Below are 13,378 nucleotides of genomic sequence, written 5' to 3'. Positions count from 1 at the left end.
CCAGCAGAAGGAGACAACGTTTCAGAAAAGGCATTGTAGCAAACCAAAAAAGAAATTTTAAGCGCAGCAGAGTAACCAGCGCACATACCTGTTAGCTCAGGTGAGTTTAAAAGGCTGCTGTTGATAACAAGGGCATTTGCTAAATAGATGGTGTGTGTGCAACAATATACTGAAAGGTCAATTATATTGTGCAGCTTATCTCACCACCTGTAGTTATTTAGGTGAAAGCTCCAAAATGCTTGCCTAATATGTCTGTTTATCCAAAAGGAAGTAAAAAGGGAGAGCTAGAAAGATAGCATTGCATCACATTACATGGCAATGCAATGCACAGTTGCTGAAGTTGAACCAAAATGAGCTTGTAATCTGGCTTCTGCAACTTTGAACATGAAAAATCCAATGAGGAGAAGAAAAGCAAAGCCAAAGAGTCCATCCCAAAATCCGACAAACAAGCAAAATGAACAAAAAACATTGAATTCAATTCTTTCTGATTTTAGAAACTGCATTAAAGAAGGGGTGCACCGGTCCTGGAGATACTGCAATACCAGGTCAATGCGTGGAGTGGACAGAGCAAGCTCTTTTTCCATCTCCCTGTTCTAAAAATCCATTTAATATATGGTCCCCAGATAGGGGACGTATCAGATATTAAACTGATAAGAACAGATACTACACTTGATCTTAGCCAAAAGGCCGAGAAGCGATAACCAGAATTGGTTTCAAACTACGGAGCCACCCTAGGATCCTGAAAAGTCCATTTGTGGAGATGAGCTCCTGGACTCCCGTTAAGAAGACATGTTGTCAACCTCTAGATCCCTTACATGCCTGCACTTTTCGGCTTGCTGCTGCTGCAATCCACGCGTTTTAGATCTGCATAACTCCACCTCTTTAAACACAGCACCTTCACCCCCTGCTGTTCCCACCCGCCTCAACACCGTTGGAAGGGAGGAGAACCAATTAAGGCGGGGGGTGGGGTGGAACGAGCAGCTGTCTACCCTTAGCAGGAGGGCTCCTGATTACATACCTCTCCTGCTGCTGCTGCTGCTGGCTGTCCAGCAGCAGACTGAAGGTGGCTGCTGCTGTGCACAGGTATATAAAGGCTCAGAGCCTATTATGACACGCGCAGCCAGCGTTCCATTGCCACATTCCATCTACTGCAGGCAGGATACCTGGCTGGCTGAATGTCGCTGAGAAGCTCACAGAGACCGCCATAAGCAACAGTTTAACAGAATGCCACAGACTAATCAACCAAACTTTTTGGGTTGGGTTCTCTTTTATAGTCTGCAGGCATTAAATGAAAGAAGTCAGTGTTCCAGCAGAAGGAGACAACATTTCAGAAAAGGCATTGTAGCAAACCAAAAAAGAAATTTTAAGCGCAGCAGAGTAACCAGCGCACATACCTGTTAGCTCAGGTGAGTTTAAAAGGCTGCTGTTGATAACAAGGGCATTTGCTAAATAGATGGTGTGTGTGCAACAATATACTGAAAGGTCAATTATATTGTGCAGCTTATCTCACCACCTGTAGTTATTTAGGTGAAAGCTCCAAAATGCTTGCCTAATATGTCTGTTTATCCAAAAGGAAGTAAAAAGGGAGAGCTAGAAAGATAGCATTGCATCACATTACATGGCAATGCAATGCACAGTTGCTGAAGTTGAACCAAAATGAGCTTGTAATCTGGCTTCTGCAACTTTGAACATGAAAAATCCAATGAGGAGAAGAAAAGCAAAGCCAAAGAGTCCATCCCAAAATCCGACAAACAAGCAAAATGAACAAAAAACATTGAATTCAATTCTTTCTGATTTTAGAAACTGCATTAAAGAAGGGGTGCACCGGTCCTGGAGATACTGCAATACCAGGTCAATGCGTGGAGTGGACAGAGCAAGCTCTTTTTCCATCTCCCTGTTCTAAAAATCCATTTAATATATGGTCCCCAGATAGGGGACGTATCAGATATTAAACTGATAAGAACAGATTTTTTTTTTTTTTTTTGAAAGCCCGAATTCGTGTACAAAACCCGAGTGCGCTTAAAAAAGTGACAAGTGCCACAAAAAAAGTGCACTAGGATGCTGGTCTTCTTGAAACCCTCTCCAAAAGGAGAAGGGTCCCCCAAACCATTCCCCGTCCCTCCGAGCCAAAAGGCCACAGCGAGGAACAGGGACAAAAAGCCACCTCCAGCCGAAGCCAGAGGCGACCCAATCTTACCCCCAGCAACTGCCCGAGTTCTCACCCGAGCAAGGCACTGGGAGCCAAAGACTGTGCTCCCCTCCCGGAAGAGGGGAGCCAACAACGCTCTCCTCCCGAAAGAGGAGAGCCAGGGGGTTCAGGGGGGAGCGGAACCTGATGGCCACACACTCCCCCCCTAGACCTGCCAAGAGAGGAACCCGTAAGGGAACCGCATCCCGACAAAATCCTAGTAGGACGTGACACACGTGAATAAGTGGACACACAGTGACAAAGAAATTAAATAAATAGTGAAGGTTTCACAGTATAATACTGCCCGGACCTTCGACCGGGAATTGAAAAATTCCCCATCCTAAGGCCAGAAGGCCCGGAATAAGGGTGTGTGCGAAGAAAGAAAATTTGAAGTGCTTGTGCAAATGTACCATAAACTCAAGTGGGGTTCCCAATCCCAGTGAGTTAAGGCACCCCAGGGTCACCACTCCTGGGGCACTTCACACTTCGGGCTTTCGATCTTCCCCGGCCCAATGGCGTCGATCCAGGGGGGCCATGCTTTCCACCAGATGACTATATTAGCCACCTGGCGTACTAACAAGCGCCTAAACCCCAGTGTGCATAATGTATCAATCTACTAGGGTGGCCAACATCCAAAACCGCCTTTTCGAAAGATACTACACTTGATCTTAGCCAAAAGGCCGAGAAGCGATAACCAGAATTGGTTTCAAACTACGGAGCCACCCAAGGATCCTGAAAAGTCCATTTGTGGAGATGAGCTCCTGGACTCCCGTTAAGAAGACATGTTGTCAACCTCTAGATCCCTTACATGCCTGCACTTTTCGGCTTGCTGCTGCTGCAATCCACGCGTTTTAGATCTGCATAACTCCACCTCTTTAAACACAGCACCTTCACCCCCTGCTGTTCCCACCCGCCTCAACACCGTTGGAAGGGAGGAGAACCAATTAAGGCGGGGGGTGGGGTGGAACGAGCAGCTGTCTACCCTTAGCAGGAGGGCTCCTGATTACATACCTCTCCTGCTGCTGCTGCTGCTGGCTGTCCAGCAGCAGACTGAAGGTGGCTGCTGCTGTGCACAGGTATATAAAGGCTCAGAGCCTATTATGACACGCGCAGCCAGCGTTCCATTGCCACATTCCATCTACTGCAGGCAGGATACCTGGCTGGCTGAATGTCGCTGAGAAGCTCACAGAGACCGCCATAAGCAACAGTTTAACAGAATGCCACAGACTAATCAACCAAACTTTTTGGGTTGGGTTCTCTTTTATAGTCTGCAGGCATTAAATGAAAGAAGTCAGTGTTCCAGCAGAAGGAGACAACGTTTCAGAAAAGGCATTGTAGCAAACCAAAAAAGAAATTTTAAGCGCAGCAGAGTAACCAGCGCACATACCTGTTAGCTCAGGTGAGTTTAAAAGGCTGCTGTTGATAACAAGGGCATTTGCTAAATAGATGGTGTGTGTGCAACAATATACTGAAAGGTCAATTATATTGTGCAGCTTATCTCACCACCTGTAGTTATTTAGGTGAAAGCTCCAAAATGCTTGCCTAATATGTCTGTTTATCCAAAAGGAAGTAAAAAGGGAGAGCTAGAAAGATAGCATTGCATCACATTACATGGCAATGCAATGCACAGTTGCTGAAGTTGAACCAAAATGAGCTTGTAATCTGGCTTCTGCAACTTTGAACATGAAAAATCCAATGAGGAGAAGAAAAGCAAAGCCAAAGAGTCCATCCCAAAATCCGACAAACAAGCAAAATGAACAAAAAACATTGAATTCAATTCTTTCTGATTTTAGAAACTGCATTAAAGAAGGGGTGCACCGGTCCTGGAGATACTGCAATACCAGGTCAATGCGTGAAGTGGACAGAGCAAGCTCTTTTTCCATCTCCCTGTTCTAAAAATCCATTTAATATATGGTCCCCAGATAGGGGACGTATCAGATATTAAACTGATAAGAACAGATTTTTTTTTGATTGAAGCTGCATCCAAGGCACTGAAAAATGTGACCGAAGTCACACCAAAACAGCGCACGAGGCGAGGATTCATGTGGACCCTTCCCGAGGAGAGGGTCCCCAATAAACCATCCCCATCCCTCCGAGCCAGAAGGCCACAGCGAGGGTCAGGGATCTCCGATGCTCTCCCTAGCCGAAGCCGGAGAAGAGCCGTTTTCGTGCTCCCAGCTTCCATCTAGGCTGCCACCCTAGTGGAGCTGGAGCCTGTGTTGGTTTCTCAGCCCAAAGCTGACCGGACCTCCGACCGGGTTTATAAAAATTCCCCTTCCTAGCCCGGAGGCCAGGAATAGGGGGGGTTGCTCAGAAAGTATGATTGGCAAAGGTGCGGCGTGCTACGAAGCCAAGTCTTTCTGGGGTTCCCAGTCCCAGTAAGCTTGGACTCCCACCAGGGCGCCTACTCCTGGGGCACATTGCTCCAAAGCCCTCACACTTACCCAGCCTAGTGACTTCGATCCTGGAGGGCCATGTTTTCCATCAGATAACTCTATGAGCCACCTGGCGTACTAACAAGTGCACCAAACCAGTGTGTAATATGCATCAATTTACTAGGGCAGCCCAAGGACAAAACTGCCTTTTCAAAAGATTTTTTTTTTTTTTATCGAAAGCCCGAATTCGTGTACAAAACCCGAGTGCGCTTAAAAAAGTGACAAGTGCCACAAAAAAAAGTGCACTAGGATGCTGGTCTTCTTGAAACCCTCTCCAAAAGGAGAAGGGTCCCCCAAACCATTCCCCGTCCCTCCGAGCCAGAAGGCCACAGCGAGGCACAGGGACAAATAGCCACCTCCAGCCGGAGCCAGAGGCGACCCAATCTTACCCTCAATACCTGCCCGAGTTCTCACCCGAGCAAGGCACTGGGAGCCAAAGACTGTGCTCCCCTCCCGGAAGAGGGGAGCCAACAACGCTCTCCTCCCGAAAGAGGAGAGCCAGGGGGGTTCAGGGGGGAGCGGAACCTGATGGCCACACACTCCCCCCCTAGACCTGCCAAGAGAGGAACCCGTAAGGGAACCGCATCCCGACAAAATCCTAGTAAGGACGTGGACACACGTGAAAAAGTGGACACACAGTGACAAAAAAAAATTAAATAAATAGTGAAGGTTTCACAGTATAATACTGCCCGGACCTTCGACCGGGAATTGAAAAATTCCCCATCCTAAGGCCAGAAGGCCCGGAATAAGGGTGTGTGAAGAAAGAAATATTGAAGTGCTAGTGCAAATGTGCCATAAACTCAAGTGGGGTTCCCAATCCCAGTGAGTTAAGGCACCCCAGGGTCACCACTCCTGGGGCACTTCACACTTCGGGCTTTCGATCTTCCCCGGCCCAATGGCGTCGATCCTGGGGGGCCATGCTTTCCACCAGATGACTATATTAGCCACCTGGCGTACTAACAAGCGCCTAAACCCCAGTGTGCATAATGTATCAATCTACTAGGGCGGCCAACATCCAAAACCGCCTTTTCGAAAGATACTACACTTGATCTTAGCCAAAAGGCCGAGAAGCGATAACCAGAATTGGTTTCAAACTACGGAGCCACCCAAGGATCCTGAAAAGTCCATTTGTGGAGATGAGCTCCTGGACTCCCGTTAAGAAGACATGTTGTCAACCTCTAGATCCCTTACATGCCTGCACTTTTCGGCTTGCTGCTGCTGCAATCCACGCGTTTTAGATCTGCATAACTCCACCTCTTTAAACACAGCACCTTCACCCCCTGCTGTTCCCACCCGCCTCAACACCGTTGGAAGGGAGGAGAACCAATTAAGGCGGGGGGTGGGGTGGAACGAGCAGCTGTCTACCCTTAGCAGGAGGGCTCCTGATTACATACCTCTCCTGCTGCTGCTGCTGCTGGCTGTCCAGCAGCAGACTGAAGGTGGCTGCTGCTGTGCACAGGTATATAAAGGCTCAGAGCCTATTATGACACGCGCAGCCAGCGTTCCATTGCCACATTCCATCTACTGCAGGCAGGATACCTGGCTGGCTGAATGTCGCTGAGAAGCTCACAGAGACCGCCATAAGCAACAGTTTAACAGAATGCCACAGACTAATCAACCAAACTTTTTGGGTTGGGTTCTCTTTTATAGTCTGCAGGCATTAAATGAAAGAAGTCAGTGTTCCAGCAGAAGGAGACAACGTTTCAGAAAAGGCATTGTAGCAAACCAAAAAAGAAATTTTAAGCGCAGCAGAGTAACCAGCGCACATACCTGTTAGCTCAGGTGAGTTTAAAAGGCTGCTGTTGATAACAAGGGCATTTGCTAAATAGATGGTGTGTGTGCAACAATATACTGAAAGGTCAATTATATTGTGCAGCTTATCTCACCACCTGTAGTTATTTAGGTGAAAGCTCCAAAATGCTTGCCTAATATGTCTGTTTATCCAAAAGGAAGTAAAAAGGGAGAGCTAGAAAGATAGCATTGCATCACATTACATGGCAATGCAATGCACAGTTGCTGAAGTTGAACCAAAATGAGCTTGTAATCTGGCTTCTGCAACTTTGAACATGAAAAATCCAATGAGGAGACGAAAAGCAAAGCCAAAGAGTCCATCCCAAAATCCGACAAACAAGCAAAATGAACAAAAAACATTGAATTCAATTCTTTCTGATTTTAGAAACTGCATTAAAGAAGGGGTGCACCGGTCCTGGAGATACTGCAATACCAGGTCAATGCGTGGAGTGGACAGAGCAAGCTCTTTTTCCATCTCCCTGTTCTAAAAATCCATTTAATATATGGTCCCCAGATAGGGGACGTATCAGATATTAATCTGATAAGAACAGATACTACACTTGATCTTAGCCAAAAGGCCGAGAAGCGATAACCAGAATTGGTTTCAAACTACGGAGCCACCCAAGGATCCTGAAAAGTCCATTTGTGGAGATGAGCTCCTGGACTCCCGTTAAGAAGACATGTTGTCAACCTCTAGATCCCTTACATGCCTGCACTTTTCGGCTTGCTGCTGCTGCAATCCACGCGTTTTAGATCTGCATAACTCCACCTCTTTAAACACAGCACCTTCACCCCCTGCTGTTCCCACCCGCCTCAACACCGTTGGAAGGGAGGAGAACCAATTAAGGCGGGGGGTGGGGTGGAACGAGCAGCTGTCTACCCTTAGCAGGAGGGCTCCTGATTACATACCTCTCCTGCTGCTGCTTCTGCTGGCTGTCCAGCAGCAGACTGAAGGTGGCTGCTGCTGTGCACAGGTATATAAAGGCTCAGAGCCTATTATGACACGCGCAGCCAGCGTTCCATTGCCACATTCCATCTACTGCAGGCAGGATACCTGGCTGGCTGAATGTCGCTGAGAAGCTCACAGAGACCGCCATAAGCAACAGTTTAACAGAATGCTACAGACTAATCAACCAAAGTTTTTGGGTTGGGATCTCTTTTATAGTCTGCAGGCATTAAATGAAAGAAGTCAGTGTTCCAGCAGAAGGAGACAACGTTTCAGAAAAGGCATTGTAGCAAACCAAAAAAGAAATTTTAAGCGCAGCAGAGTAACCAGCGCACATACCTGTTAGCTCAGGTGAGTTTAAAAGGCTGCTGTTGATAACAAGGGCATTTGCTAAATAGATGGTGTGTGTGCAACAATATACTGAAAGGTCAATTATATTGTGCAGCTTATCTCACCACCTGTAGTTATTTAGGTGAAAGCTCCAAAATGCTTGCCTAATATGTCTGTTTATCCAAAAGGAAGTAAAAAGGGAGAGCTAGAAAGATAGCATTGCATCACATTACATGGCAATGCAATGCACAGTTGCTGAAGTTGAACCAAAATGAGCTTGTAATCTGGCTTCTGCAACTTTGAACATGAAAAATCCAATGAGGAGAAGAAAAGCAAAGCCAAAGAGTCCATCCCAAAATCCGACAAACAAGCAAAATGAACAAAAAACATTGAATTCAATTCTTTCTGATTTTAGAAACTGCATTAAAGAAGGGGTGCACCGGTCCTGGAGATACTGCAATACCAGGTCAATGCGTGGAGTGGACAGAGCAAGCTCTTTTTCCATCTCCCTGTTCTAAAAATCCATTTAATATATGGTCCCCAGATAGGGGACGTATCAGATATTAAACTGATAAGAACAGATACTACACTTGATCTTAGCCAAAAGGCCGAGAAGCGATAACCAGAATTGGTTTCAAACTACGGAGCCACCCAAGGATCCTGAAAAGTCCATTTGTGGAGATGAGCTCCTGGACTCCCGTTAAGAAGACATGTTGTCAACCTCTAGATCCCTTACATGCCTGCACTTTTCGGCTTGCTGCTGCTGCAATCCACGCGTTTTAGATCTGCATAACTCCACCTCTTTAAACACAGCACCTTCACCCCCTGCTGTTCCCACCCGCCTCAACACCGTTGGAAGGGAGGAGAACCAATTAAGGCGGGGGGTGGGGTGGAACGAGCAGCTGTCTACACTTAGCAGGAGGGCTCCTGATTACATACCTCTCCTGCTGCTGCTGCTGCTGGCTGTCCAGCAGCAGACTGAAGGTGGCTGCTGCTGTGCACAGGTATATAAAGGCTCAGAGCCTATTATGACACGCGCAGCCAGCGTTCCATTGCCACATTCCATCTACTGCAGGCAGGATACCTGGCTGGCTGAATGTCGCTGAGAAGCTCACAGAGACCGCCATAAGCAACAGTTTAACAGAATGCCACAGACTAATCAACCAAAGTTTTTGGGTTGGGATCTCTTTTATAGTCTGCAGGCATTAAATGAAAGAAGTCAGTGTTCCAGCAGAAGGAGACAACGTTTCAGAAAAGGCATTGTAGCAAACCAAAAAAGAAATTTTAAGCGCAGCAGAGTAACCAGCGCACATACCTGTTAGCTCAGGTGAGTTTAAAAGGCTGCTGTTGATAACAAGGGCATTTGCTAAATAGATGGTGTGTGTGCAACAATATACTGAAAGGTCAATTATATTGTGCAGCTTATCTCACCACCTGTAGTTATTTAGGTGAAAGCTCCAAAATGCTTGCCTAATATGTCTGTTTATCCAAAAGGAAGTAAAAAGGAGAGCTAGAAAGATAGCATTGCATCACATTACATGGCAATGCAATGCACAGTTGCTGAAGTTGAACCAAAATGAGCTTGTAATCTGGCTTCTGCAACTTTGAACATGAAAAATCCAATGAGGAGAAGAAAAGCAAAGCCAAAGAGTCCATCCCAAAATCCGACAAACAAGCAAAATGAACAAAAAACATTGAATTCAATTCTTTCTGATTTTAGAAACTGCATTAAAGAAGGGGTGCACCGGTCCTGGAGATACTGCAATACCAGGTCAATGCGTGGAGTGGACAGAGCAAGCTCTTTTTCCATCTCCCTGTTCTAAAAATCCATTTAATATATGGTCCCCAGATAGGGGACGTATCAGATATTAAACTGATAAGAACAGATACTACACTTGATCTTAGCCAAAAGGCCGAGAAGCGATAACCAGAATTGGTTTCAAACTACGGAGCCACCCAAGGATCCTGAAAAGTCCATTTGTGGAGATGAGCTCCTGGACTCCCGTTAAGAAGACATGTTGTCAACCTCTAGATCCCTTACATGCCTGCACTTTTCGGCTTGCTGCTGCTGCAATCCACGCGTTTTAGATCTGCATAACTCCACCTCTTTAAACACAGCACCTTCACCCCCTGCTGTTCCCACCCGCCTCAACACCGTTGGAAGGGAGGAGAACCAATTAAGGTGGGGGGTGGGGTGGAACGAGCAGCTGTCTACCCTTAGCAGGAGGGCTCCTGATTACATACCTCTCCTGCTGCTGCTGCTGCTGGCTGTCCAGCAGCAGACTGAAGGTGGCTGCTGCTGTGCACAGGTATATAAAGGCTCAGAGCCTATTATGACACGCGCAGCCAGCGTTCCATTGCCACATTCCATCTACTGCAGGCAGGATACCTGGCTGGCTGAATGTCGCTGAGAAGCTCACAGAGACCGCCATAAGCAACAGTTTAACAGAATGCCACAGACTAATCAACCAAACTTTTTGGGTTGGGTTCTCTTTTATAGTCTGCAGGCATTAAATGAAAGAAGTCAGTGTTCCAGCAGAAGGAGACAACGTTTCAGAAAAGGCATTGTAGCAAACCAAAAAAGAAATTTTAAGCGCAGCAGAGTAACCAGCGCACATACCTGTTAGCTCAGGTGAGTTTAAAAGGCTGCTGTTGATAACAAGGGCATTTGCTAAATAGATGGTGTGTGTGGAACAATATACTGAAAGGTCAATTATATTGTGCAGCTTATCTCACCACCTGTAGTTATTTAGGTGAAAGCTCCAAAATGCTTGCCTAATATGTCTGTTTATCCAAAAGGAAGTAAAAAGGGAGAGCTAGAAAGATAGCATTGCATCACATTACATGGCAATGCAATGCACAGTTGCTGAAGTTGAACCAAAATGAGCTTGTAATCTGGCTTCTGCAACTTTGAACATGAAAAATCCAATGAGGAGAAGAAAAGCAAAGCCAAAGAGTCCATCCCAAAATCCGACAAACAAGCAAAATGAACAAAAAACATTGAATTCAATTCTTTCTGATTTTAGAAACTGCATTAAAGAAGGGGTGCACCGGTCCTGGAGATACTGCAATACCAGGTCAATGCGTGGAGTGGACAGAGCAAGCTCTTTTTCCATCTCCCTGTTCTAAAAATCCATTTAATATATGGTCCCCAGATAGGGGACGTATCAGATATTAAACTGATAAGAACAGATACTACACTTGATCTTAGCCAAAAGGCCGAGAAGCGATAACCAGAATTGGTTTCAAACTACGGAGCCACCCAAGGATCCTGAAAAGTCCATTTGTGGAGATGAGCTCCTGGACTTCCGTTAAGAAGACATGTTGTCAACCTCTAGATCCCTTACATGCCTGCACTTTTCGGCTTGCTGCTGCTGCAATCCACGCGTTTTAGATCTGCATAACTCCACCTCTTTAGACACAGCACCTTCACCCCCTGCTGTTCCCACCCGCCTCAACACCGTTGGAAGGGAGGAGAACCAATTAAGGCGGGGGGTGGGGTGGAACGAGCAGCTGTCTACCCTTAGCAGGAGGGCTCCTGATTACATACCTCTCCTGCTGCTGCTGCTGCTGGCTGTCCAGCAGCAGACTGAAGGTGGCTGCTGCTGTGCACAGGTATATAAAGGCTCAGAGCCTATTATGACACGCGCAGCCAGCGTTCCATTGCCACATTCCATCTACTGCAGGCAGGATACCTGGCTGGCTGAATGTCGCTGAGAAGCTCACAGAGACCGCCATAAGCAACAGTTTAACAGAATGCCACAGACTAATCAACCAAACTTTTTGGGTTGGGTTCTCTTTTATAGTCTGCAGGCATTAAATGAAAGAAGTCAGTGTTCCAGCAGAAGGAGACAACGTTTCAGAAAAGGCATTGTAGCAAACCAAAAAAGAAATTTTAAGCGCAGCAGAGTAACCAGCGCACATACCTGTTAGCTCAGGTGAGTTTAAAAGGCTGCTGTTGATAACAAGGGCATTTGCTAAATAGATGGTGTGTGTGCAACAATATACTGAAAGGTCAATTATATTGTGCAGCTTATCTCACCACCTGTAGTTATTTAGGTGAAAGCTCCAAAATGCTTGCCTAATATGTCTGTTTATCCAAAAGGAAGTAAAAAGGGAGAGCTAGAAAGATAGCATTGCATCACATTACATGGCAATGCAATGCACAGTTGCTGAAGTTGAACCAAAATGAGCTTGTAATCTGGCTTCTGCAACTTTGAACATGAAAAATCCAATGAGGAGAAGAAAAGCAAAGCCAAAGAGTCCATCCCAAAATCCGACAAACAAGCAAAATGAACAAAAAACATTGAATTCAATTCTTTCTGATTTTAGAAACTGCATTAAAGAAGGGGTGCACCGGTCCTGGAGATACTGCAATACCAGGTCAATGCGTGGAGTGGACAGAGCAAGCTCTTTTTCCATCTCCCTGTTCTAAAAATCCATTTAATATATGGTCCCCAGATAGGGGACGTATCAGATATTAAACTGATAAGAACAGATTTTTTGATTGAATATATCTTTTATTAGCACAAAAAATAAGTTAACAGACAGTGTACAGTGCCGCAGCCCAGTACACACAGAATTCTACATCATATTTACATAGCATGAGGATACGACGCACTAACTAGACACATCACACCCCTATGCTACACAAAACACTCAATCTGAAAGAAAAAGCATGTCAATCAATACAGTACGACGAACCGTGATAAGGGATGGGGATTGGGAAAAAGGGGATGGGGAGGGGAAAATCACAGGCCCGAAGCTTTATTGAAAGACAAGACACATAAGGGGAGAGGGGGAGGAGGGGTTTAGTCCTCGTCCTCGTCCTCCGGACCGTCCATGATGGAATAGTCTCTGAGCAGGCTGTGGATCAGCCTGCGGCAGTCCTGGATGGACATCCTCTCCCTCCTCAAGATGAGCCGGTTCCTGGCGACCCAAACGGCATCCTTGAAGCAGTTAATAAGGCGCCAAGCCTCCTGGATGGCTCCGACGGTATGAACCCCAGGGAAGAGTCCGTAAAGCACAGAATGGTGCGATAGGCTCGCCCTGGGGACAGTGTTCCTCAGGTCGTCCTCAAGTGCAGTCAATAGGCGCTGTGCAAATCCGCAGTCCCAAAAAGTGTGCAAAGATGTTTCCTCCACGAAGGGGCACCTTGGGCAGTACCGGGTCTTGCACAGGTTCCGGGCATGCATGAATGACCGGACGGGCAGTCCGCCCTGAATCGCCATCCACGACAAGTCCTTGTGCCCGTTGGTCAGCCTGTCAGACGACACATTTGTCCACACAGTCTCCAGCGTGTCCTGGTGAAGTCCTGTGATGTTCTCCATGTCATCCTTGGCTCTGATTAGCTTGTGGATAGTTTTGGGCTTCCACAAGTCGGGCTTGAGTCCCTCCAGTTGATGCTCCCCCACAAATCGAACGACGTCTCCGTAGAACCATGGCGTCGTCCAGTTGTAGGGGAAGGAGCTGTCCCACTTGTCCCAGCCGAGTCGCCTCCAAAGAGGAAGCAGGAAGAAGCAAGACATGGACCTGCCCGCGGAGCCATTCTTGACTTGCAAAGTCCGGCGGACACAATCACACACAAAAGAGGATCGCAGGAGGGTGGGGATATCTGGAACGCCCTTCCCACCCTTGCGAGGCTCCTTGTACATGACGGCCCGCCTGACTCTGTCCATCTTGGATCCC

The 13,378-nt window shown here is 46.7% G+C and overlaps 7 non-coding genes and 3 pseudogenes across 7 annotated transcripts; all 10 read right to left on the bottom strand.

The window, feature by feature from the left end:
• Window positions 1–508: 508 nt before the first annotated feature.
• Window positions 509–699, bottom strand: LOC141213967 (U2 spliceosomal RNA). Its single transcript, XR_012283298.1, has one exon. It is a non-coding gene; the product is annotated as a U2 spliceosomal RNA (small nuclear RNA).
• A 1,115-nt stretch (window positions 700–1,814) lies between these two features.
• LOC141214115 (U2 spliceosomal RNA) lies at window positions 1,815–1,995 on the bottom strand (annotated as a pseudogene).
• An 809-nt stretch (window positions 1,996–2,804) lies between these two features.
• On the bottom strand, window positions 2,805–2,880 carry LOC141214150 (U2 spliceosomal RNA; annotated as a pseudogene).
• Window positions 2,881–3,995: 1,115 nt separating this feature from the next.
• On the bottom strand, window positions 3,996–4,180 carry LOC141214072 (U2 spliceosomal RNA). The gene has a single exon (XR_012283402.1). It is a non-coding gene; the product is annotated as a U2 spliceosomal RNA (small nuclear RNA).
• Window positions 4,181–5,606: 1,426 nt separating this feature from the next.
• On the bottom strand, window positions 5,607–5,698 carry LOC141214159 (U2 spliceosomal RNA; annotated as a pseudogene).
• A 1,115-nt stretch (window positions 5,699–6,813) lies between these two features.
• LOC141214009 (U2 spliceosomal RNA) lies at window positions 6,814–7,004 on the bottom strand. The gene has a single exon (XR_012283340.1). It is a non-coding gene; the product is annotated as a U2 spliceosomal RNA (small nuclear RNA).
• A 1,115-nt stretch (window positions 7,005–8,119) lies between these two features.
• LOC141213966 (U2 spliceosomal RNA) lies at window positions 8,120–8,310 on the bottom strand. Its single transcript, XR_012283297.1, has one exon. It is a non-coding gene; the product is annotated as a U2 spliceosomal RNA (small nuclear RNA).
• A 1,114-nt stretch (window positions 8,311–9,424) lies between these two features.
• LOC141213965 (U2 spliceosomal RNA) lies at window positions 9,425–9,615 on the bottom strand. The gene has a single exon (XR_012283296.1). It is a non-coding gene; the product is annotated as a U2 spliceosomal RNA (small nuclear RNA).
• A 1,115-nt stretch (window positions 9,616–10,730) lies between these two features.
• On the bottom strand, window positions 10,731–10,921 carry LOC141213964 (U2 spliceosomal RNA). The gene has a single exon (XR_012283295.1). It is a non-coding gene; the product is annotated as a U2 spliceosomal RNA (small nuclear RNA).
• A 1,115-nt stretch (window positions 10,922–12,036) lies between these two features.
• On the bottom strand, window positions 12,037–12,229 carry LOC141214071 (U2 spliceosomal RNA). The gene has a single exon (XR_012283401.1). It is a non-coding gene; the product is annotated as a U2 spliceosomal RNA (small nuclear RNA).
• Between the last annotated feature and the right edge of the window lie 1,149 nt (window positions 12,230–13,378).

This window comes from Phyllobates terribilis, unplaced genomic scaffold (assembly GCF_046119375.1).
Source record: "Phyllobates terribilis strain yellow unplaced genomic scaffold, ASM4611937v1 Scaffold_213__1_contigs__length_3403324, whole genome shotgun sequence".
Taxonomy (NCBI): Eukaryota; Metazoa; Chordata; class Amphibia; order Anura; family Dendrobatidae; genus Phyllobates; species Phyllobates terribilis.
This window is presented reverse-complemented; position numbering and strand designations above follow the sequence as displayed.